This window comes from Pinus tabuliformis, chromosome 5_1 (assembly GCF_031772625.1).
Source record: "Pinus tabuliformis cultivar Carrire ecotype Pingquan chromosome 5_1, CPIR1, whole genome shotgun sequence".
NCBI classification, from domain to species: Eukaryota; Viridiplantae; Streptophyta; class Pinopsida; order Pinales; family Pinaceae; genus Pinus; species Pinus tabuliformis.
Genome location: NC_142305.1, coordinates 29,126,020 through 29,152,437, shown reverse-complemented (window position 1 = coordinate 29,152,437; position 26,418 = coordinate 29,126,020).

Below are 26,418 nucleotides of genomic sequence, written 5' to 3'. Positions count from 1 at the left end.
AGATTAATCGCTTTTGTTTTCTCAATCTCCTTTCTAAGACAAACAATCTCACATTCCAATTTTTCAAGATGTTTTTCCTTTTCAGCTAGTTGACATTGTAGAGAATCAATAATAGCACTCTTCTCTTCTAAGCAAACTTTGAGATCTTTCATTTCTTCACAAAAGCCTTCTACATCTATAGCATCCATATAGTCATCATCTTCAAAAGCCATTAACAATTTATATCTATTACCTTGTTCATCTTCATCACTATTTGAAAGACCATCACTATCTTCATGAGTGTAATAGCTTTTCTTCTTTTCATTTTGTTTCTTGTTCCATTTAACAGGTTCCTTTCCCTTGTCATTCTTATTTTTGTGAGGACATCTGGCAGCATAATGACCTACTCTTCCACAAGTAAAGCATTTAAAAGGTAACTTACCTCTGAACCTTCCAGAACCCCTTTGAAGATTTCTGACAAAATTTGATTCCTCTTCTTCATCTTCTGGCACGTGACTTGCTTCATAATACTCTTCTTTGCCTGAAGCTTTGAAGGCAGCTTCTCTTCTGTCTGATGGACCTCCCTTTCTCATTTCATAAGCGGTTAGAATCCCGTGAAGCTGAGACATAGTAAGAATTTGCAGATTTTCCTTTTCTTCTATGGCAGACACTTTAGATTCAAACTTGGGGGACAAAGATCTTAGAACCTTTTCAACCACAATAGCCTCTTTTATTTCTTCACCCAAGTTTTTCATGCAATTAACAATCTCATCTACCCTAAGGAAATAGTTAGCCACACTTTCATCATTATACATTCTGAGAGTCTCATATTTAATCCTGAGAGTTTGAAGTTTAGCACGCTTTACCTGTTCGTCTCCTTCATAGCTTGTGACAATTTTGTCCCATATTTCTTTTGCAGATTTATAGTGCATTACCTTCATGAATTCTGTTTGAGATATACATCCCAATAGAGTATTGACTGCTTTCGCATTTGTTTCATATTTCTTTTTCTCGGCTGCATCTGTAGGAGTAGCTGAAGGAAAAGTGTAGCCTGTCTCTACGATGTCCCAAACTTCTGTACCAAGAGATTGAAGATAGGCAGTAACTCTTACCTTCCAATAATTGAAGTTTGTCCCATCAAAAACCGGTGGCCTGATTGATGCTTCTCTCTCGTAGTTGCTCATGATGAACGATCTACCTTCAAGCGATCAAGCTTCTCTGAAGGACCTGCTCTTATACCAATTGTTGGAAATAATACTGAGAGGGGGGGGGGGGTGAATCAGTATTATCAGATCAATAAAACTTTTCAATGCTCAGAAACATATACGCTACTTCAGTTAAGTGAACCAGCGTGTACACGCTACTGTGTCTAAAGAAACCAGCGTATAACCATAAATATTATAATTCAGTTAGTTTATCTTCAGTTAAATGCATCAGGACATTATTCATCATATTAAGAGTAAACAGATGCAGTATAGCAGAACAGATCATCACACAAAAGCCACACACATGAACACCATGATATAAGGTGGAAACCCAATGTGGGTGAAAACCACCTGCTGCAAGTCGTCTCTCTCTTTCTTTAATAAGAACTTCAGTTTACAATCTTTTGTATTGGTGCAGCCTTATACCAGTACGCAGGCTACAACCTGCAGAAGGCTTCAACCTTCTCTCGTTCTCCAAACTTCCTTGGAAGGGAGCTCCAACCCCCTTTGCTCTTGTACTAGCTAAGATACTAGTACGTAGGTGCTGGCCTACAATCTTCTTTCCTTCAGGTACCACTTTTCATCAATTTTCAGACTGGATACTCCTGAAGCACAACATTACAATCTGAAGACCATGATTCATTCACAAATCATTGAAGCATAAAACAACCAATATTAGCATCATCAATCTTTGAATTACTGAACCACTGAAACCCTGTCAAACCCAGTCACCAGAACACAGAGCAGACTACAAAACTCTGCAATAACAGCCAGACCCAACTGCAAACCCAAAAATCAAGCTTCAAAAGATACACGCTGCTTCAATGAGAGCAACCCGCGTATACACGCGATTTTACCGAAGAGAACCTGCGTACAGATCTAAAAATAACTTTTCATAACTTGCAGCTGTACCTAATATCAGTTATACCCAGAATATAACATTGTGTCAGTATGCAGATCTAGAAACACGCATAATCAACCATATAAAGATAGTTCATTTCAAACCATTTGATCCCGATCTCTCCTTAGATCTTGTTCTCCATCAACCGATGAGATCTCTCCTTAGCTCAGATCAAGCAATAAATCATCAACCAATAACCTGCATACTGGATCTAATACTTCGTCAGATATTCAAGACTTTTTTTTCAGATGCACTTTCCTAATGATTTCCTTCTCCTTATATAGCCTTAGGCCTTGTTCAATACCAAGAGCCAAAACCATAGAAATCCAATACCATCATCCTCAAAACTAGGGATCGAAACGTCCGTCGAGACACCATGGTCCGAAACCATAGGCACAACTTCCAAGGAATAACCGCCACGGACCAAAAATAAGTTTTCCACATACACGCGCTTTTACTGAAGCCAACCAGCGTGTACACGTGACTTGGGCTTGATGAACCTGCGTATATGAATTTTCTCTTCTTCTTATAGTCTGATCATCAATTCCTTGCTGCTGACCTTCTGCACTATGATTTGTCATCAGTGAGGTTTGCCATCAAGGACAACACTTGTCTCATAATGCCAACAGTTCTTCCTTTGTCTGCCTGTTCAAAAAATCTATCAATCTATTGGCCAGCTCCAGCCTGTTTCCCAGCACTATTCTGGCCCTTTGAATCTCTGTCTGTGCTTGGCCAATCAAATCCATCTGCTCATGCACAGTCTTAATTTATTTCCATTGCTTGGTGATGGATTGGTCAATGCGGGCCCACAAAATTCTTTTGATTTCTGCCATAGCAGTCTCTAGCTTGAGCTCCTTTTCCAAAGTCTTTATTTTCTCTTTCAAGGCCTTTATTTCTCTGCCTTGTTCTGCCACAGTCATTTTTGATTTGTCATATTTGGCATCTAGTTCTGCCAACTTTTCCTTGGCCTGCTTTATCTCATTTTCCTGGAGCTCCATTTCTTTAATAGCCTTGGTCAAGTCTTTCATGCTTGTACTGGAGTTTGGAGCTGTTGTTGTTGCTGCTCCTGTTGCGGCTGTGGTTGTGACAGGGGCTACTGCTGCCTCTGTTGTTGCTGCTGTGGTTGATGTGGTTGGAGGAACTTGGGATGTAGATTCTCCCTGCCTATCTTGTAATGCCCCTTCAAGTTCTTTCTCCAAATCGAGGACCTTCTGGTTGAGCTGCATTATGAGGTCCAGTTGCTCATCGGCCTCCTTTTCCTTTTGTAACTCTGTTGTTTGAGGGTGCTCTGTGGGCAGCAGCTTTAACCTCTTTTTCAGTGCATTGAGGTCATCTTCTTTTTTCTTGAGGAGGGCCCTTACGCCCTTTGGATCCTTAGGATCATGTCCCAAGTCAATGATGATGTCCTCCAGCGATTTTATTCTGTTGTCCTTGGCCATGGAGGACATTCTCTCAAAATCCAACTGAATGTTGGTATTTTTCAGTGATTCTTTTAACTCATGGGCCATGGTTGCCCTGTCCACCAAGGTGGCATAGACCATTTCTCCAGTTTGCTTGTGGAGTTCTATTTGGTCCATGGGATGGATGTCTTTGGCCATGACCTCCACCCTAGTCCTCACAAAATCTGCAGCTGATTTTGGATGCGGCACTGTAGGCTTGAAATGACTGAGGATCATTTTCTCCTCTTTCAGGTCATAAATCGACATCAATCTTTCTTGTATGGGGGTTTACACAGTGCATTATATTAGATATCATTTTGGGATTCAACTGCGTTAAGTAAGTCATTCATGTATGACCATTTCCATGAGAGGTAATCGTAACTGACTAATTTCTCATGATTTTTGAATAGTTCACTTAGCACTCGTTGCATCGGGTGATGCTCACAGGGGTGAAGAAGTGGGATTGAAACTAGTGAAATGAATCACACAGCATCAATCATCACTTCCGGGGCTTGCACCCGGTAACCAGGACTTCCTAGGAGGTCACCCATCCCAGAACTCCTCTGGCTCAAGCGCGCTTAACTGTGGAGTTTTCCCCACAATCAAGCCCACTTAGCTTGCTACCCCATTTGCAAAACCTTAGCAAGCCTCATGAACCATTCAAGTAGAGATCCCTTGACTCTTTTTGAATTTAAGTATGGGGGTTTACGCAGTGCACTTTATTGGAATTTATAACTCGTAAGCTTTTGATGATGGGTTAGGGCTTAAGCAATATGCTCCTTTCCATCATAAGTTGGCAGGTGTTGCATTCAGAAACTGTTTATATACTTCTACTCTCAGCAAGTCGTTTTGGGCCTTGATTTGCTTGAAAGAAGCCTTAGTGCTTTTGGGCTTCTTGCTCTGCTCCAAACCAGGTTGTGATCCCTGCTCCTGCTGAAAGGAGCTTGTACCTGTATGTTGGCTGCCTTCTCCATCTTTCCTTGAACAGTCAAGGACTTCTTCATTGATTTCTTCTATCTCTGGAGAATCAACCCTTTGTCTCTTGGCCTGGGGTTGTTGGGAGGATCCACTAGCAGGAGTGGACTCTTCTCTATCTCTTTTCATACCCCTCTCCTCATGTGCTGGGGTCTGCAAAATTGGTGCTACTGGTGGCTCAGTTTGTGGAGGAGGGGTGTGCTCTTGTTGCTGCCCTATGGAGGAGGCAGGTTGTTCTTTGACTGTTTGTTCTTCAGCACCCATTATTCCTTTACCTTTGTATGTACCTGGTGCTGCTATGGAAGATATCTGTGTGGTTGGTGCAGCTGCTGAGGCCGAGGTACCTTCTCCTACTGGCTGCGGTCGTTTGAAGGGTACCTGCTGCACACAATCCAAGTCAAGAGTCTTTTCCAAATCCTTGACATTCTTTAGCATTATCTCTTCTTCAGTCAATTTTTCAATTAAGGTGTCTTGCAGCCACTCTTGCTGATTGGCATACTTTTCAATATGTGGGTACTTGCAATGCTCATAGCCTAGCAGCCTGTACTTAACTCTCCTAGCAGTGATGAAGCCTTCAGGGTCATAGGGGACCCAACGGAAGCTTTTAGAGAGCATGTACTTATCTTTAAGGATTAGCTCAGCATCTTGCCATCCCTCTTTTTTATTCATTATGAAGGGGCCCAGGTGGTGCTTGAACTTGAGATGGGCTTTCTTTTTGGAGCTATGGAAGTGAGTGAGGTCAGAGTGAATTAGCTGCCTATAATACTCCAAGGAAAATAGCCTCATGGGCACATATTTTGGGAGCCTGTATGGGCAGAGCTCACAGCCATAGACTCTGATGACTGTATGATCCTCATATAGGTACCAATCACCTATTTTGTAATTCTTGGAGAGCTGCAGGACCTTCTGTATTTCAAATGATATTCTGGGAGGAGGGGACCTCATTAATAAACAAGAGACTGGATAGACAAACTGATCAATGAATTCACAATGTGAATATGGTGACTTTTGCACTTGATGATAGACAGATGTCCAGAAGATAACAGATCTTCTTTCCCCTTTAGAGTCCAACTTTTTGATGTAGCATGGAAAAGCCTCAGACTGATAGTACATGAGGAGGTGGTAGATATAAGATGAATATTTGAAGATGCCCTCTCTATCTACTTTGCACAGCTGATCATGAATCTTGTTAGCTATGAACGTGGCAAATTTATATTTGCGGGCAGGGGGTTGGCCTGGGCTATAAGCAGCTAAAAATACCAGCATTGTTTCATCCACATGCTCACTGGTTCTGTATCCCAGCACATAAGCAATCATGTCCAACAGAAGCCTGCCTACATCAGTAAAATAGACATCCAAGTAGGGAGGTGGCCCTGTGGGCTGGCATTCAGGCCTCATAAATATCTTGGTGATTTTCTGAATGTCTTCACTGGACATCTTAGCACCTGTGTCCAGAACATAGTTCATGGAGAAAGGGAACAACAGCTCAGTTTGATTGAAGTTAAGAATCTGGTTGATGGATTCAGCATTAATGTGAAAGAGGATGCTCCCAGATGGAGACTTAATAGCTCTGTGCTGCACATCATAATTTTCAGCACATAGGCAAATAACCTCTGGAAAAATGTTGACAGAGGGGAGACAGTAGTATGGCAGATTTGACTCCCATATCCCATATGTATCCTTGCCATTCAGGTAGTCATCTCTCAATTGCCTGAAGGTCTGCAAATGGTCCCTGTTACCCGCAAAGTCTTGGATGAGGTAGTCCCTGTCAGCAAGAGGCAAGGACTCCAGGTCTTTATTTGGTGCATTTATTGGAGCAACACTGAGGGCTGTGGGAGCAGGAGCAGCCATTATGTAGTCTGAATTGAACAAGGTAAGTGTAATAGCTTGCAAGGCTCCTGAAAGCTCAAATGACAGATTGAACGCAGGTAGTGCTAGAAGTTTTCCTCAAGTGGAATAGGCAGGCTATGAAGGACCGTCTCTGCTTTGCTTGGCTAAATTCACAGGGATTGTGAATTGATGAAGATGAATTGCAGAGGGAATGTAGAATTCAAATTGGTGAAATGCAGCTTTGGGCATGCACCCGGAAAAAAGGAACAATGCCGGGTAGCTCGGGGATAATTTACAACTTTAGACCGTGAATTTATCGTTTAATATCAAATTTATGGAGCTGGGGCAATGTGGTTGATTTAGTTGCAAATTAAGAAGTAGACAGTGTTGAATTTAGAATTTGACAGGTGCTCAATGGAGAATTTGCAGAGAAAAGGCATTCATAGGGGTAAAACAAGAGAATTATGGTGAATACCTGGATCAACAACACAGAAAACCTTCGGGCCGAACAGGGGGTGCTCAATGCAGCTGAATTGACAAGTTGTGGCAGCTGCAACTTCGAATTTGGCGGTTCGGAGGTAATTTCGCGATGAGGTGGCTTGCAACGGCTCGGTCACTTTCGCTTGAAAATGACACAAAACGGCCAAAACCGCGCTTTTTAACAACAAATTTAGACAAAAAGGGTCATTGACGCCTTTCCGCCAATGACGTCACGGCGGGCCCGGGGTACGGAGGGTGACGTGGTGCTGAGCTAGAGGCCAGCGTGGCTGGACACGGTGGCGGGCGGAGAACGGTGGTAGGGCTACGTGGAGGGCCACGAGGCGCAGGGGCGGGCGGAGGCGACACGACTTCATGATGACGTGTGGGTGACGTGGTGCCAGAGGGGCAGTATCAGGGAGGTGGTAAGCGGTCTCCCCGCACCACCTTTGGGTGAAGGCGGTATCAGGGAGGGGGGCTCCGAACAACCCCGCCGCTTGCCACGCGTCCCGGGTACGGCCTCCAATACCGCCATCTCCCCGGACATTAAAGGGAGGTATGTCGGGATTTAAAAAAGGCCGCCCACCGTTGGATCGGGGGCGGCGGATGATGGACGGCTGGCGGGCACTGTGATACAATGTGCAACTTTGGGTTGGGTCCCGCTCGATAATAAAATATTCATTTAAATTGCGCGGGTTTAGAACTTTAGGTTTTGGTGGGTTTTTATGGGTTTTGAATTAATCTGTCGGGGGAAAAAAGGGTTAGAGTTAGGTTCAAGCAGAGGGAAAGGGGTTTTTCATGAAATTTTTTAGGAAAAAAAGGGAAATGAGGGTTTAGGGTGGGCTATTAGTCTAACCAGAGGTTAGAGAAATCCCAAAGTAGGGTTGACCATAGTCCTTGGTGGACTAATGTCTCCATTAGACAAACTTAATTTAGCTATAGTGCTAAAAAAGGGGGGAATATTTATACATTGCTTGGGGTTTATACACCATGGTGTTATAATAGTAGGGGAAAGGGAAACATAGGGGATTTGATGTAAATACAGTTAGTAGTTAGTACTGGGGGGGGAATGAGAATGAGAAGTGGTAGCTACTAAGCTTTTTAGGAACCAAACTTAGTTAGGAAGTAGATCAAAATGAAAAGAATTTTTACACAAGAAATGTAGCTTCTTTTCAAAGAAAGAAGTCATTTATGACATCAATTTGTACAAATGAAGAGTATAAGGAGGACTGGCCAGGCAGATCCTGCAGTCCTCATGGAGGTTAGTAAGAAACTTTGAAGGGAATGAGGGAAGTTAGTGATGACTTAACACTTTGCCGCATAGGCCACTGCTCTTGCCTTTCCTGCTGATGGCCACTTTGATTTACTCCAAGTGATGTGCTTGGATCTTTCTTTCTGCAACCTTCAACTGCCTACCCTGCCTAACATTTTTTCTTCATTTTGTATGGGTGCACTTGGTCTTTCAAACCCTGATAATTTTCTTTTCTTTTTGTTGCCCTCTTATCTAAGTCTACCCTTATGCCTTCCAAGGGCCCAGATTAAGCAGTTGGGCACCTTTCTTTTTCTATCCACCTAGTCATCTGTCAAGCTTGAGCTGTTTGAACAGGTACTTCCTTTCTAGTCTACAACATGCAATTTAAAATATGGAGAGGCCCAGCTTGAGCTGTTGGACAACCCATCAAAACAGTAATGGCAATTTGGACTAGCCACTCTCATGGTCTTTGTTTGGGGTTCATTTCTTTTATTTTTTCATTGACCAATTCCTTTTCTTGCCCTTTGATTTTTCTTTTAAGGCATACCCTCTTTACATTTTTTAAATTGTCTGTTTCTTTCACAAAAATGGAACCTTAGCAGCATGGAAGGTAGACATTTTTGGCACTTCCACTGTCAATCATGAGAGATGAGAACCTATTGGTATAGGAGGCTAATAGTGGCTCCACTTGGGGATGGCTTTTCCAGGTGAAAAGCCAAGAACAGCAGGTCAGATTGCCTGATTTTGCTTCCCTGTTGCTGGCTGAATTTCTGTGTTTGTTGGAGACCAATGCTTAGGATCCTAGATGTTTGCAGGCAACACCCAGTGAGCTGTTTTGTTGTGAATTTTTAGATCTATTTTTCATCTGTTTCTCAAGCTTTCTCTTCATGACTTGACAGTTACCCTTTGCTTTCCTTGCTGCCCAAATGCCAGGATCCATATTTCCCAAAAATATCATAGTATATCATCCCGGTCTTCTAAAAAATGTGATGCACTAGCTCCTTTATTTATTTGCTACAATTGAAAATACTTGGAATATGGATATTTATGTACAATATATGCCTGTTTAGTGTTTAATCAAGGGAGTCAAAATAATGCTTAAGCATTCTCCCATTAACTGGGCCTTCCTCAGTGTCTGAACCATCCGCACTTCTCAAAAAATAAGTATTATTTCCTTGTATGGCATAAATGACATAGGGTCCCTTCCATAGAAAATCAAACTTACCATGTTTGCCTTTGTTTCTCTTCTGGAATCCCATCTTAACACTTTATTTCCAATAAAGAAATCTTCAGCTTTGGTTCTCTTGTCAAATATTCTTTTGATCGTTTCTTGTAGAACTTGAGTTCTTTGATAGACTTCTTCTCTTGTTTGTTGTAAATGAATTGTTTGATTAATCCTTCTTTGGATGTCATTGGGCTCAGCTTGTATTTCTTGCAGCAACTTAATCACAGGAATTCCTAGAGATGTAGAAAACTTTGCTTCTAGCCCGTAAACGAATTCATATGGACTCATGCCAATTGATCTCTTGGTGGTCAACCTATCTGCCCACAGTGCATTTACCAGCTTTTTATGCCAGTTCTTTTTGTTTTCTTCCAAAACATTTTTAATGATGTTGATGAGACTTTTATTGGAAGATTCAGCTAGGCCATTACCTTGAGGATAATAGGCAGTGGAATGACCTAGGGTCATGTGATACTTGTGACAAAAATTGATCATTTTCTTGGACTTGAAAGCTGCAGCATTGTCTGTGATGATTTTGTCTGGACAGCCAAACCTGGATAAGATATTGGTTTCTAGAAATTTTATAATAATGGAGTCATTGGCTTGCCTGCAAGGGATGGCCTCTATCCAATTGGTAAAATAGTCTGTAGCAGTGAGAATCCACCTATGCTGGCCAGAGGATGAAGGGTGAATTTCACCAATGAAGTCTAAACCCCATTGCTGAAATGGTCTCTCAGCTGAAATTGGTTTGAGTGGTAAAGGCAGCAGCTTCCTCTTGCCCTCAAAAATTTGACATTTATGGCAGGACATTACAAATTTCCTTACATCAGTAAACAAGGAGGGCCAATAAAATCCAGCCCTTAGGATTTTATCAGCTGTGGACTTCCAGTACAAATGTCCTCCATAGTCACGTGCATGAAATTCTTTGAGGACATTGTCAGTTTCTTCTAAGGTCAAGCAACTGAGTAATATTCCCTCATGATTTCTCCAAAACAAAACATTGTCAATAATACAAAACTTTGATGCTTTCATTTTCAAGAATCTTTTCTTAGTTCTGGACAACCCTGGAGGAGCCTGCAGGTTTAGTAATACAAAACATATATCAGCATACCATGGGGATTGTATAAAGGCTTGTTTGATCTGTGGAGTCGCCATCTCCTGTTCGTCGTCCAGTTCATTAATGTCAAGGGCTTGGAAATTGGTTTCAGTCATTAATTTGGCTAGGCCTTGTCCTTTTATTAGTTTGGTCAGTTTGATCTCAATGTCATATTCTAGGATGTTAGCAATCCACTTGCCTCTCTTGCCTTCAAGGCCCTCTTGGGTTAGAATATCTTTGACCACTGCATTAGGAACATAGGCAATTATATGAGAGTAAAGAATGTAGATTCTGAAATCCTTGATGGCTTTTACCAATGCATAAGCTTGTTTTTCCATGACCTGATATTTCAAGGGAGCATCCCTAAGTGCTCTGCTGAAAAATGAAATGGGTTTCCCACAGCCTTGGTCATCTTTTTGTAGCAAAACAGCAGCAATTGTATGCTCAGAAGCAAAAGAGAAAATGATGAAATCTTGATCAAATCTAGGGCTTGTTAGAACTGGTGTGTTTGTCAATGCTCTTTTGATATCCTCAAAGGCTTGTTTAGCTTCCATAGTCCATTTGACCTTGGAATCCTTTTTCTGCATATTGTTTAGCAGTCTAATGAGTTCAGCCAGATTGGGAATGAATCTCCTCAAGAAATTGATCTTCCCTAGAAAACTTTGTAATTCTTTGATGTTTCTTGGATGTGGTACTTGTAGGATAGCTTGAATTCTGTCAGGATCAATCCTAATACCATTTTTTGAGATTATATGCCCCAGGAGTTTGCCTTCCTCCAATCCAAACAATGATTTCTTTGGGTTCAAAGATATGCCATATTTTCTACAAATTGTGAAAACCTGCCTCAAGTGTTCTTGATCTGATTTTGAAAAAGCAGTGAGATCATCAAGGTAGACAACTAGGAAATCATGAAGTTCCTTGGCAAAGGCAATATCCATTGCTCTTTGGAATGTAGCCCCTGCATTTTTAAGCCCAAAAGGCATCTTAACATATTTGAATGTTCCCCAAGGTGTTGTGAAGGCAGTTTTATCTTGGTCATCCGAGTGTACTAGAATCTGATTGAATCCTGAGAAGCCATCTAGTAAGGAGATCCTTGAGGCTCCCACCACCCTTTGCAAGATATGATCCATTTTTGGTAAAGGATAATGGTCCTTGAGAGACACTTTGTTGAGATTCCTAAGGTCAACACACAATCTGATTTCTCCTGTCTTTTTCCTAGTAGGTACTAGGTTTGAAATCCATTCTGAGAATCTGATTGGGCCAATGATCCCTGCTTCATACATACGTTTGACTTCTTTTTCAATGAGGGGAAGGAGGACTGGATTGATTCTCCTGAGTTTCTACTTAAAAGGCTTCTGATTTTCTTTTAACGGTATTGTGTGCTGGATAACTGATGTATCATAAGACTTAAGGTCCTCATAGCTCCAGGCAAAGACATTTTGAAATTCTCTAAATAACTCAATGTATTTCAGCTTCTGTTCAGGAGGTAATTCTTTGGATAATTTGACCATTTTGGGATGTTCAGGTGTCCCAATGTTACAATCCTCTATTTCAGCATTCAGTGGTTGGATTTTTGGTTTTCTTGAGATATCATTTGAGTCAAACAGATCCTCCAAGGGGGTTAAACCTATGGGCAAACCTCATCTTCTGCTTCAGCCATTTCCTCTGCATTTTCTGATTGTTTCAACTCCCGTATAGTTTCACTTTCAAAGGTGGTCGGATGTAAAACCAGATCAGCTGCCTCAGCTAATATTTTCTGCGTAACTGTGCATATTTGTGGTTGATCCTCTCTGGTACTAGTGTCAATGTTCATGCCCAAAAATTCTTCCTTTAAAGTGAGAAAGTTTTTTATCTGTTTGTTACTGTCAAAGACTTGCCAATTCTTAATGTTATTCGGGACTGAAGGTCTGTGTTTGATTTCAGCTGTGAATGTATGATTGGTTTTGAAAGGTAACTTACAAGTGCTGGCAAAGGTTGCTAGGCTATGAGCATGTAGGTTGAGTTCTCTGGAAATCTTAGTCAATTGTGATTGTGAGAAGCTCTCCATTATTTGAAGAGCTGCCCCTTTGTATGATCTCAACCTTAGATCATTTGTGGTGAAATTTCCCTTCATTTGTTGTATGACCAAGTCTGAATCTCCTAAAATTGAGACTTTGGTTGCACCTAGATTTTTTAGGAGTTTCAATCTTAACAGAAGGGCTTCATATTCAGCCACGTTGTTTGTGCATCGGAAGTTTAGTCTATATGCATGGCCCTCAGCTTGGTCGTTGTGCATATTGTGGATCCATACTCCTGCCCCAGCCCCCAACTTGTTTACAGAGCCATCAAATTCTAGGTACCATAAAGTTTCATGATCAAGATCCGGATTAAAATTTTTAGTGACTTGGATGATGGGCAGATTTGTTTTTTGCAAGTTGTTGGGCACATCATTTCCTTCTATCTTGTTAACAGCCATCACCATGGTCCCTTGGTCTTTGCAGGTAGATTGTTCATCTGATTGCTTGGTCTCTACTGTCATTAAAAGTTCAGAATAAGCTTTGTGACATATGTCAGCATTGTAGAGAATGAATGAATCCATGTCTGAGTGTATGGAATAGATTGGAAAGTTTTGGGCTTATCTTGATTGCTTACCACATATTTCATCAGAGTTTCCCGGTACAATCTCTTTGGCTGACCAAAGACTGAAATAGTTGCATAAGACATGTCCAATTGCAGAGATCCTTGAAGTTTGGCCCCCCAGGATCTGGACAAGAGCATGCCATACTTTGGGGGTATGTCAGCTACCACTACATCCATTAAGATAGTTTTGGTTGGATATTGGACTAGGGAGACACATAAGTCTTTAATCAGACCTAAACATCTGACTTGGCTTGAATCGAATGAAAATAGATCCTTGTAGGGTCTTGTGATGTCTAAGTCAAGTTCTTCCATTACAGATTTGGGCATTAAGTTGTGTGAGGCCCCAGAGTCAAACATTGCATTATGTAGGACCTTTTCATGAATATTCAGGCTGACATAAAAGGGTGGTATCCCTCCATTCTCTGTTTTTCCATTAACCTCAGGTCCGAACAGAAACTCTGGTTGGTCATCTAGAACATTCACAGCATCTTTATTGTCTGATATTTGGAGTGATCTATTGATCTGCTGTCTATAAATGTCATGTTTGGCTAATTCTGAAAGAGGCACTGATATTTTTAGCTTACTAATTTCTGTTTCCAAGTTGAAAGGTTTTTCTATTTGAATTTTGGCATTTAGTGCTGCAGATTTTTCCTTCTTGGCTGAATTATTAGGGGTCTTCTGCTCATAGTTAGGATCCTTTTGAGTGAAACCGGTGCCATGTTTGTTTCCTATGGGAGTATCTGGCTTTATCTTTGATTGATGGGGCAAACTTGGCTGATTTTGAGAGGACTGTTGTTCTGAAATGTCCTCCACAGTTACTTCTATGGCCGGTGATTTTAAGTTGTCAGCTGATTCGGGGGGAGTAGTAATTTCATTGATCCTTTTTGATTGTTTATTATCCTTTGGTTTGAGGGGTGTTGGTACCTCTATTGTTCTACTCCTTAGTTTGTACTGTTTGTGCACCTCATACACAGCTGCATCATATCCTTCTTTAAAGTCGAAAGATTCTCCTGACTTAGTATGGAATTGATTTTCATTGTAAACCTCTTGGTCTTCTTGTGTCAAAAAGACTTGATTTTCACCATCCAAACCCATTAGATTGATGTGAGGATCCTCACTAGGTTCACTAGATGTTGAAGCCTCAGCATAGTTCTCTTGAAAAGGAGGTCTCACATGCTGATCAGGATCAGTCCTACCAACATTAGGATTTTGAATCTTTCTGAAGTTTGGGTTTCTAATATTGCTTGTTTGGATTTCCCATGATGATTTTCTTTCTATGGTTTCCACCCTATCTCCAAGTCTATCCATTCCCTTAATGATTGCATCTAGCTTTTGATCAAACGATGAGGGTTCTTCTTTGAATGTAGTTCTCCGTTCAGTTCTTGCACGGTTTCTTTTTGCAATCAGATTTGCCTCTACACTCACAACTATGTTTTGCATGTCTGCTAGAGTTGAGGGTGCACTTAGACTTGCAGACCCTTATGTGCCTTTTCTTTTCTTTTGACTTTCTATCTAAGGCTACCCTTATTGCTTCCAAGGTCCCAGATTAAGCAGTTGGGAACCTTACTTTCTCTACCTAGCTACTGGTCTGCCAAGATTAAACAGTTTGGACAGACTTCTTTCTCTATTCTACAATAGAAAATTGAAACATGACATGATCCAGATTAGGCTGTTGGACCATCCATCCAAAATTGAGTCAACATCAAGCTTTTGTACACACCTAGTCTTCTCATGGAAATATGGGATCTTTGAATCACCAAAGCAGAGCATATTTGGAACTTTTATTTGCCAATCATGAAATATGAAACCTATTGGTATAGGTAGCTAACAGTGGCTCCACATGGGGATGGTTTTTCCATTTGAAAGACCAAAAACAGCAGGTCAGAATGCCTTGGCCCTTGACTTCTTGTATCAAAACTTGGAGTATTCCTCTTTGAAATCTCAAAATTGTGCTCTTCCCCTCTTGGTGCATCTCTGAACTTATTTGCCTTTTGCTGATAACTAATAAAACTTGAGAAACTGCATTTTTACATGTTAACAGAAAGTAATATATACACCTGAATATGTACAAGGGAAACTTAGGCTGCAGTTATGGATAGTAGTCAAAATAGTGCTTCAACATCCTGCCATTTACAGGACCTTCGTCCAAATCAGTTTCATCAAGATTCCTAAGGAAGTAAGTATTATTTCCTTGCACTGCTTGAACAGCAAATGGTCCCCTCCAAAGGGAATCAAATTTTCCATGTTTTCCTTTGTCTTCCCTTCTTGAATCCCACTTGAGGACTTTATCACCTATGTTGAAATCTTCAGCCTTAGTCCTTCTGTCAAAGGCTTTCTTTAACTTTTCTTGTAAAACTTGAACTCTGTGATAGACTTGGTCTCTAGTTTGCTGCAAACATATAATTTTATTTACCCTTCTTTGCACATCATTTGGTTCTGCCTGGCTTTCTTGAAGAAGTTTCATGACAGGGATCCCTAGTGATGAAGGAAATTTGGCTTCTAATCCATAAACTAACTCATATGGGATGATCCCGATTGATCTCTTGGTTGTTAGTCTATCTGCCCATAGGGCATTGACAAGCTTCTTATGCCAATTCTTCTTATTTTCTTCCAACACCTTCTTTATGATGTTCACAAGGCTTCTATTTGATGATTCAGCAAGGCCATTTCCTTGGGGATAGTATGCAGTAGAATGGCCCAAGGTAATGTGAAATTTGTGGCAGAAATTCACCATCTTCTTAGATCTGAAGGCAGCAGCATTGTCTGTTATTATCTTATCAGGACAACCAAATCTAGAAAGAATATTGGTCTCAAGGAACTGAATGATAGTGGAATCATTTGCTTGTTTGCATGGAACAGCTTCAATCCATTTAGTAAAGTAGTCTGTAGCTGTTAGAATCCATCTATGTTGGCCTGAAGATGAGGGATGAATTTCTCCAATGAAATCCAAGCCCCATTGTTGAAAAGGTCTCTCTGTTGCAATAGGCCTCAAAGGAAGTGGCAGTAACTTTCTCTTTCCCTCAAACACTTGACATTTATGACATGAGGTGGTAAATTTCTTGACATCAGAGAAAACAGTGGGCCAATAGTAACCAGCCCTCAGTATCTTATCCACGGTGGACTTCCAATACAAGTGTCCACCACAGTCACCTGCATGAAATTCTTTGGTGACATTGTTAGTCTCATTCTCAATCAGGCAGTTTAACAATATACCCTCATGGTTTTTCCAAAGCAAATTGCCATCCATAACACAAAATCTTGAAGCTTTCATTTTTAGGAACCTACATTTAGTTCTGGAAAATCCTGGGGGAGCACACAGGTTTTGTAACACATAACAGATATCAGACTACCAAGGGGATTGTTCAAAGGCTACATTGATCTTTGGAGTCGCCAGCTCCGGTTCATTGTCCAGCTGGTTTATGTCTAAGGCTTGGAAGTTTGCTTTTGTCATTAGTTTGGCCAAACCTTGCCCTTTTATTAGTTTTGTAGGTTTTATTTCAATATCAAATTCCAAAATGTTGGCAATCCATTTTCCTCTTCTGCCCTCTAAGTTTTCTTGAGTGAGTATGTCTTTCACAATGGGACTTGGCACATAAGCTATAACATGGGAATAAAGGATGTAAATCCTGAAGTCTTTAATGGCCTTGACCAAAGCATAAGCTTGTTTTTCCATGATCTGATATTTCAGAGGTGCATCTCTAAGAGCTCTACTAAAGAAAGCAATGGGTTTCTCATTTCCTTGGTCACCTTTTTGTAATAGAACAACAGCAATGGTATGCTGGGAGGCAAAAGAAAAGATGATAAATTCTCTATCAAATTGGGGATTTGTTAAGATTGGGGTTTGGGTAAGGGCCAATTTTATACCTTCAAAGGCTTGATTTGCTTCTACTGTCCATTTCACTTTTGAATCCTTCTTTAGCATGTTGTTCAATAATCTGATCAGTTCTGCTAAGTTTGGGATAAACCTTCTTAAGAAATTGATCTTCCCTAAGAAAGCTTGCAATTCTTTGATGTTTCTTGGGTGGGCCATTTGTAAGATAGCTTTTATCCTGTCTGGGTCAATTCTTATGCCATCCTTTGAAATGATATGCCCTAACAACTTACCTTCTTCCAAACCAAATAGAGACTTCTTGGGATTCAAGGAGATTCCATATTTCCTACATGTTAAGAAGATCTGCCTTAAATGGTTCAAGTGTTCTTGGTCAGATTTTGAGAAAGGTGTGAGGTCATCCAGATAAATGACAAGAAAGTCATGAATCTCTTTGGCAAAAGCAATATCCATTGCCCTTTGAAATGTTGCCCCTGCATTTTTCAATCCAAAAGGCATTTTTACATATTTGAAAGTTCCCCATGCGGTCGTGAATGCAGTTTTGTCTTGATCATCAGGGTGCACTAGGATTTGATTAAAGCCTGAGAATCCATCAAGTAATGAGATCCTTGAGGCTCCTACCACTCTTTTGAGAATGTGATCCATCTTAGGTAAGGGATAGTTGTCTTTGAGGGACACTTGGTTTAGATTTATAAGATCAACACAAAGTCTTATCTCACCAGTTTTCTTTCTTGTAGGTACCAAATTAGAAATCCAATCAGAAAACCTGATGGGTGCTATGATGCCAGCTTTAAACATTTTTTGCAGTTCTTTTTCGATTGAGGGGAGAAGCGTGGGATTGATCCTTCTCAATTTCTGCTTGAATGGCTTTTGATTAGGCTTGAGAGGGATAGTATGCTGGATAACAGAGGTGTCATAGGATTTTAAATCCTCATAACCCCATGCAAAGACATCCTGAAACTCTTTGAAGAGGTCAATGTATTTAGGTTTTTGATCAGGGGGTAAGGATGCAGACAATTTTATTATTTTGGGCTTCTCAATAGTTCCAATGTTGCATTCCTCAATGGCAGCATTAAGGGGCTGCATTTTTGGTTCTCTAGGGATATCATTTGAGTCAAAGATGTCCTCTAATGGAGTTAGGTCTGTTGGAAGAAAATTGTCTTTCAGCTCTATGATCTCAGCCTCTGTAGCAGCTATTTCTTCATAACTGGTTTGTTGAATTTCTTGTATGTTGTTTTTGTTAAAAATTGTGGATGTAAGATTTGGTGAGCTGTCTTGGGTGATATTGGCTTGTTGTTCTGTTCACTCAGTATTTGTGATTGACCTGATCCCTCAGTGTCAATGTTCAATCCTGCAAATTCTTGTTGCAAGGTCAATAAATTATTTATTTGTGTATCATCTTCAAATACTTGCCAATCTTTAACATTGTTTGGGACAGAAGGTCTGTGTTTTACCTCAGCTGTAAAGTGATGGCTAGGTTCAAAGGGTAGTTTACAGGTGCTTGCAAATGTGGCCAAACTATGGGCATGCAGGTTATGGGTTCTAGGAATTTTGGTAATTTGAAATTCAGTGAAGGACTTTAGTAGTTCAACAGCAGTAGATCTATAAGATCTCAGTCTTTTGTCATTGGTGACAAAGTTACCCTTTACTTGTTGGACAACTAGGTCTGAATCTCCTAGTATTGAAACCTTTATGGCTTGTAAGGATTTTACTAGTCTGAGGCCTAGTAAGAGAGCTTCGTATTCTGCCATATTGTTGGTGCACCTGAAGTTTAACCTATAGGCTCGGCCTTCTGCATGACTGTTTTGTTTATCATGTATCCAAACTCTAGCTCCTGCCCCTAATTTGTTGACTGACCCATCAAATTCAAGAAACCATAGGATCTCTTTTTCTAGGGGAGACTTAATAACTTCTCTGTGATCTGGGATTGTGAGTTGAAGTTCTTGTTTTTCATTTAGTTTGTCTTTTAGGACAGTCTCATCACTTGATTGGATCAGCTTTATTTCTAGAGCAGCAACTTGTTCATTAATGTCCTGATCTTGTTTGAGTGTCTTGGTTTCATCATCATTTGTAAGACCTGAATTATCATTGAAGAGAATATACGAATCTATATCAGAATGGACAGCATATATGGGAAAGTTTTGAGGTTTTTCTTCACTGATGACCATGTATTTCATAAGTGACTCTCTATATAACCTCTTGGGTTGACCAAAGACTGAGATGGTTGCATACGACATATCTAATTGTAGGGAACCTTGGAGTTTAGCCCCCCATGATCTTGATAACAGCATGCCATATTTGGGTGGGATATCAGCAACTACAACGTCCATTAGAATTGTTTTATTTGGGTACTGAACTAGGGACACACATAAGTCTTTTATTAAGCCTAAACACTTAACTTGGCTGGAGTCAAATGAGAATAGGTCCTTATATGGTCTTGTAATATCTAGATTCAATATTTCCATGACTGATTTAGGCATCAAGTTGTGAGAGGCACCTGAGTCAAACATTGCATTGTGTAGTATCTTATCATGAACATGCAGGCTGACATAGAAAGGTAAAATCCCTGTAACTGCTGTCTTTCCATCAACCTCTGGACCGAAAAGCAATTCTGGGGTGTCATCCAACACATTGACATTATCTTTATTACGATTAAGTTGAAGGGACTTCTTGATTTGTTGTCTATAAATGTCATGCTTGGCTAGTTCTGAAAGAGGAATAGCTACCTTCAATTTGCCAATTTCAGCTTCTAAGTCAAAAGGTTTATCAGGTTGGGTCTTGGTATTTTGGTTAATAGCCCTTTCCTTTTCAATGGAATCCTTGATGCCCTCCTCTTGATTCTCTTTCTGATCTTGAGGCTTATCCCTTTTACTTGTCCTTTGAGGAATGTTGCTTGGGTTGTGTTGGAAGGGTGTTGTATCTACTGGTTGCGTTTTCGAGGGGGATGTTTCAGTTATTTCCTCAACTGTTACCTCATCTGTAATTGGACCAGTTTTGTCACTTGGTTCTGTGACAATAGCTTTCTTAGGCTGTGGAGTGTCCTTTGTCTTGTCAGGCTGTGTCACATTTATAGTTCTGCTTCTTAGCTTGTATTGCTTATGGACTTCATAAACAACGGTGTCATATCCTTGTTTAAAGTCAAATGACTCACCTGACCTGGTTTGGAATTGCTGAATGTCATCATCCTTATGATCTTCTTGACTCAGAAAAACTTGCTGCTCATCATTCAGGCCCATCAGGTTGATGTGGGTGTCATCTGTTTGCTCATTCGGAATGGATGCCTCAGTATAGTTTTCCTGGAAAGGAGGTCTTATGTCTGGATCAGATCCGGCCTTGCCAGCGTTTGGGTTTTGATTTCTCCTAAAATTGGGATTCCTGATAGGGTTATTTTGTGGTGCTTCCCATGATGACTTTCTTTCAACTGATTCTACTCTATCCCCCAATCTCTTCATACAAGTGAGTATTGCATCCAGTTTTTGATCAAAGGCTGAGGGTTCTTCTTTGAAGGTGGTTCTCTTTTCCAATCTTGCCCTGTTTCTTTTGGCAATCAGGTTAGCTTCTACTGTGACAGCAACCTTTTGGGCATCTTCAAGGGTTTCAGGAGCTCTTTCCTTCAACTGATATGCCATATCAGGGTCAAAACCATCAGGAAATTTGTACAAGGCTAAATCAGGAGGAGGTCTTAAATTCTGTGGTATTGCATTATATACGTTGTTGAATCTTGCACAATACTCCAAAACGGTCTCTTGAGGACCTCGTTTGATTGTATCATATTCACCAAGTATGTGCAGTGGATCTTTCTTTTTCTCCCATCTGTTAGTAAAGGCTTGATAAAGCTCATCAGGGGTTGTGATGGTATTTACAGCCAGTGATCTAAACCAAGTTCTTACATCCCCTGTCAGGCTCTAAACAAAGATTCTCATTCTCACACTATCATCATCTATTTCATAGTTCTCAAAATGGTCTTGCATCCTCTTGGCATGCTGAATTGCTGTGAAAGGGCCAGTGGAGTCAAAATATGAGATCTTGGATTGGTAGTCCTGAGGTAGAGCTGCAGCATTAGCAGGCAACTGCAGGGGTGCATACCTATTAGCCATATTTGCAGGATTTATAGGGTTGACAGGGATAATTTGAATGACTGGTACAACAGGGGTAGTGGGAACGGTAGAAACTAGAGTGCTGGTCAAGGGAATATGTGCAGTGGATGGAGGTGTGAAAGGAGGGCTTTGAGATGTGGATGCTGAACTGGGGGAATCAAGGGTAGACCGAAATAGAACCTTGATTGGAGTTGGAACAGGGTTTGGATAAGCTATCTCAGGACTTAAATCAGCAAGAGTTTCATGTCCTTGCTGCTTCCTAGTGATTTTGGGGATTGTATTAGGATTTTCAGAAAGAGTTGGGGGATTGGGATCAGGATTTGACCTTGTATATTACGGATTCTTCTTGGGAGCCAGCTTCTGAACTTGTTTTTGAGTATGTTTTTTGGAATATTTTTGTGTCTACAAGGGCCAGACAAGATTTTGGAGTGAATGAGTGTATCTTAAAGCTAGCATGAAAATTGACTGAAGCAGCTTAAAGAAATATACAAAAATTAGAAAATCCTGAGGAAGTCCCCAGTGGAGTCGCCAATTATGTTAACACCCAGGTTGTTCCCTTTGACTCCCAAGGGAATACGGCCGGGGTAACCACTAACCAATCTTTGGATTGCAGTTTCTAGCCAAACTGTAATCAGAGAGGGCTCTCTCTTTAAGGTTTGTCTCTGTTTTGTGAAAATTTTAGGCTAGTTATGAATTCAGGGTTTGGTTTTATGTTTTGGTTGAGGGATGTCTTCTGTACCTAAGGTGGAAGTCTTCAGGCAGTATTAGTCCATTGGGCAATGGAGTCTGTGGCTACAGGTTGTCTGAGATATTAAGTTGAGTTGCTGAAACTGCAGGGCCATTCAAATACATCATGAAACAGAATTTAAATTGTGATTGTGAACTGTGCTTAACCAGTGAAAAGCAATTAAGAGTTTTCCACTAAGATGGGGGTGTAAGAAAGAGATATATTGCACAGGAGAAAACTTGAATTCCTGAAACAACGATCACTGTGAAAGATATAGTTTGGAGATGCAGCAGTTAAGAATTACACCTTATGACTATAACTGAAGAAAGACATTTATAACAGCATAGATTGAGCTCAGGGTATTCTGTGAATAAATCCTGGAACTATTCTTTTTCTTTGCCATTAACTATGAAACACAGAAACATGAATGAGCTATGAAAGGATAACAAACAAAACACATAACGAAGAGTTTTTTAAGGAAAAATTATTGTGCCATGAAGTACGCAGGAATCCTGTAACATTCAGCAAAACACCACAACGCCTCAGATAACACAGAGATTTCGAAATTCCATCAGCTTCTGTATTAATACTCTGAAAATTTACAGCATAAGAACTCTGGAAGAGAAATCAACAACAACCCCTGCAAACTTATGCGAGGGGGGTATATATACAAACGGTCATACAAAATATCTGAAGCGTTGAGTCATCTGAGAAATAAATATGTTCACCACCTTGTACAGAACAACAGATAAGAAGTTATTACAGCTTTGAATACAACATAAATGCTCTTCAATTCCGTCAGAAGACTTTTTGACCTTTGGAGGCCACTGAGTCGGTTGAATGTTCTGTTATAAATGCTGGATGACGTGTCGTTGTGGCTCTGTCCTCCTGTATCTTTTCGGCCCTGTCACCTGTGACTGTCAGCGCTGCTTTAGTGGCCGAAATAGTTTTGCTGAGTTGGCTCAGCCCATTCTTCTCCATGCATGCTGATTTTATCAAAATTTTCCTGTGCATGATAACTTATATATTTAAATGAAAAAACTTGAATACAGGCTCTGGTTTATAGTATTAACTGTATCATTTTGGTCCAGAATTCCTGTGTGGGAAATTGATGTCTCAGGATTGCCTCTAGAGTCTCATCTGCCTCTGTGTATTTGTAGAAATTTTGAGGCACTTCAAACAAATGTTGGATCTCATTCATAATGAAAAATAAATTCTCAACCCCGTTGTAGAGACTCTACCCTGATGCTGGCCCTGATTCTTCTCAAGTGCTGGGTCTTTCTGTAATCTGAATTGTAGCAAATGTGTTGACCCTTTTGGCATAATGTTCATGGGAAAGTAGTCTTCCTGCGCTGTTCAGTAAGGTAGGAAGACCTCTGTTTTGTAATGCCACAAATTTGTCCGTGAATTTATTAACCTCTGTCTGCATATCCTGGCTTCTTCTTTCCAGTGTTTGTACCAGGTTTCTTAGTGTGAGGACCCTCTTTATCAGCTGGATGGTTTCAGTTCTACTGGAGATTCCCATTGCTGCCAGCTGAGCACTTGTTCTGTTATTAAGCACATTAATCATTCTGTTGGCAACCTCAGGCATATTGCCTAGAGATGCCCTTGCTCTTTGGATTTCTCTATGTGCTTTCCCTATGAGCTCTATCTGCTCATGAATGGTCTCAATGTATTGCCATTGATCAGTGATTGATTGGCCAATGTTGGCCCATAAGACTGTCTTGAGTTCAGCCACTACTTTATCAAGTGTGAGCTCCTTCTCCAGCTCCTTTATCTTATCTTTGAGAGCCTTTATCTCTCTTCCTTTCTCAGCAACATTTTGTTTTGATTTATCATATTTTTCATTCAACTTGACTAGATTTTCCCTGGCCTCATTTAATTCTACCATTTGGGCTTCCAAGGCTTGGATTTCATTCTTGAGCTTCTGCATATCCAGGCTTGGAGCCTGCTCTGTTGTTGGTGCAGTTGCTGATGTAGAAGGTGCTGCCTGTTCTGTCCGTTCAGTGGGAGCAACAGTAGTTTTAGGAGGCTCCTCAAGGTTGATTATCTCTGGAGGAGGCTGAGATGTTTGTCCTCCTTCTTTTTGTTGTAATGTTGCCTGCAGTGCAGCCTGTGCAGCCTCTGATTCTCCCAATTTCTCTTGTGTTTGGATCAGCAGTTTATATAGGGACACTAGCATAGCTGCTGCATCTTGGTCATGTCTCAGCTGGGCAACTTCTCCAGTTTGTGGGTGAATGGTTGCTGGGACTTTTACCATTTTCCTTAGTGCTGCCATATCTGCATCCCTTAACTTCAATAATGCTTGTACAGCCTTGATGTCCTTGGGATCATGCCCAAGTTCTATGATTATCTCCTCTAAGGCTTTGATTCTGTTGTCCTTTGCTTGAGAGGATGCTCTCTCCAGCTCAAGTTGGGCAGCTGTATTATTTAGGCTATTTTCTAGCCTGTAGTTCTCCAATGTCTTATCTGCCAAGGAGGCATACACCATCTCACCCGTTTGCTTATGTAATTCGATTTTATCCATTGGGTGGATGTCCTTGGCAAGGACCTCAAGGTTGGTCCTTATGTAATCTGCAGCTGACTGCGGCTGCAACACGGCTGGCATAAAGTGGCTCATGATCATCTTTCCCTCCTGGACATCATATGCAGACATTAGTCTTTGCTGGTTAGTGGGAGCCATTTTCAACAAATGATTATATAGCTGTACTCTTATGGGCTCATTCCTCTTCTTTATATCAATGAACTGCTGCTTGATGCCCACCTCAGCTCCTCTTTGCTGGCTTGAGGAGCTGACTTCTCCTCCCACTGTCCTCTCTTGTTCCTGCTGGAAGGAACTTGAAGATGCCTCCATGCTAGGTGGGCCCATGCCCAAAGATTGCCCTATTGGCATTTCTTCCTCAGAAAGGGGATTCATTCTGTGTCTTTTCTCCCCATGAGTTGTTGATGTTGTGAGGGGAGTCTCTCTGTCCCTCTTTCTGCTTATGTCTTCTTTTTGTGGGGTTTGGAGGACTGAGGCCTCCACTGTTGTCTCCTGCCTAGGAGGCAGAGTGTCCTGAGCTTGCTGCCCGGTGGATTCTGGGGCCTGTGATGTTTTCTCTTGTTGCACTGGCTGTTCCTTTTCTTGCTGCCCCCCTTGTTGTTGTTGTACCTGTGGTTGTTGCTGCACTTCCTGCTGCTGTACCTGTTCATGAGGTGGCTGCTGTGGCTCCATCTCTTTCTCTTTTCCTTTGCTAGAGGTTTGATCAGTAGCTTTGGCTGCCTGCTGATGTGCTGTGGAGGATGAGGCGGCTGCTCCCACTTGAGTGCCTGGAAGAGCAAATACCTGTGCACAAAGCTCTAAGTCAGCCATCTTTTGGAGATTTTTAACTGCTCTTTGATTTAATTCTTCTTGTGTGACAGCTTCCTCTAAGGTGCCTCTCCTCCACTTTATTTGATTTGCATATTTTTCTATATGAGGCAACCTTACGTGGTCATAACTGGCCAGCCTATACTTGACCCTTCTTAAAGTTATGAAGTGATTGGGGTCATAAGGTTTCCAAAGGAAACTGGTCTGTAGGCCAAGGGATTCTAGCATTTTGTCTGCTTCTTGCCAACCTTCCTCCCTTTTGTTGTAAATGAAGTGGCCTAATTGGTTTCTTACTTTGAGCTGTGCTTTCTTGCCTTTGCCTGAAAAATGTAGCACATCAGCGTTCCCAAACTGCCTGAAGTATTCAAGGGCAAACAATCTCATGGGCACATATTTGGGCAATCTGTATGGGGGCAACTCACACCCATATATTCTGATGACTGTGTGGTGTTGGTAATAGTACCAATCCCCAATGCTGTATACCTTGGACAGCTGAAGAATCCTCTGCATCTCATCAGTTAGTGTAGGAGGAGGTGAGCTCATAAGCAGAGACATGGCTGGGTGGATGAAGAGGTCTATAAACTCACAATAAGTATATGGAGAACAAGATTTGCAGTGGAAAGCAGAGGACCAATAAACCACTGACCTTGGATTTCCTTGTGCATCCACTCTCTTCATAGCAAAGTGAAACTTCTCATGTTGATAATACAAAATTAAGTGGTAGATGTAAGAGGTGTATCTGAACACCCTTTCTCTTGCCAAGTTCATTAATTGCTCATGTATTTTGTCAGATATGTAGGTGGCATAGTCATAGCAGATTGGAGACTTGCCAGGGGAAAACATGAGCATCATCACCAGCACAGTTTCATCAACAAACTCAATTGAATTATAGCCCAGAATGGGACTGATCATGTCTACAAGGTCCCTGCCCAATTGGTTGAGGTAAACATGAGAAATGGGAGGGTACTTCACAGTGTCAGAGTCAATGTACAATTGATTTAGTTTGGTGACCTGAGCATCTGTCAATTTAGCTCCTTTCTTTATCAGATCAACCAGTGATAAAGGGACTAATTTCTTCTCAGTTTTGAAGTGCAGCATCTCTCTGATGGCTTCAGGGGTGACATAGAAAACAACTGAGCCTGAAGGGTCAGTCACAGCCCTCTGAGTGGCGTCGTAGCATTCAACACATAGGTGGATTAGGTCAGGAAACTGGTTGACCTGAGGGAGCTTGAAGAGAGGGAGGAAAGAATCCCAAATGCCCAATACATCTGTTCCAGTCTCATGTTTAATCTTCAATTCGTTTAACAAGTGGATGTGGTACTTGCTGTGCATTAGCATTTCTTCTGATATTTGATAATCCAGGTTTGCTAATGGTTGCCATTCCAATTCTCTCTGAGGGGCATTTAGTGGAGCAATATTCA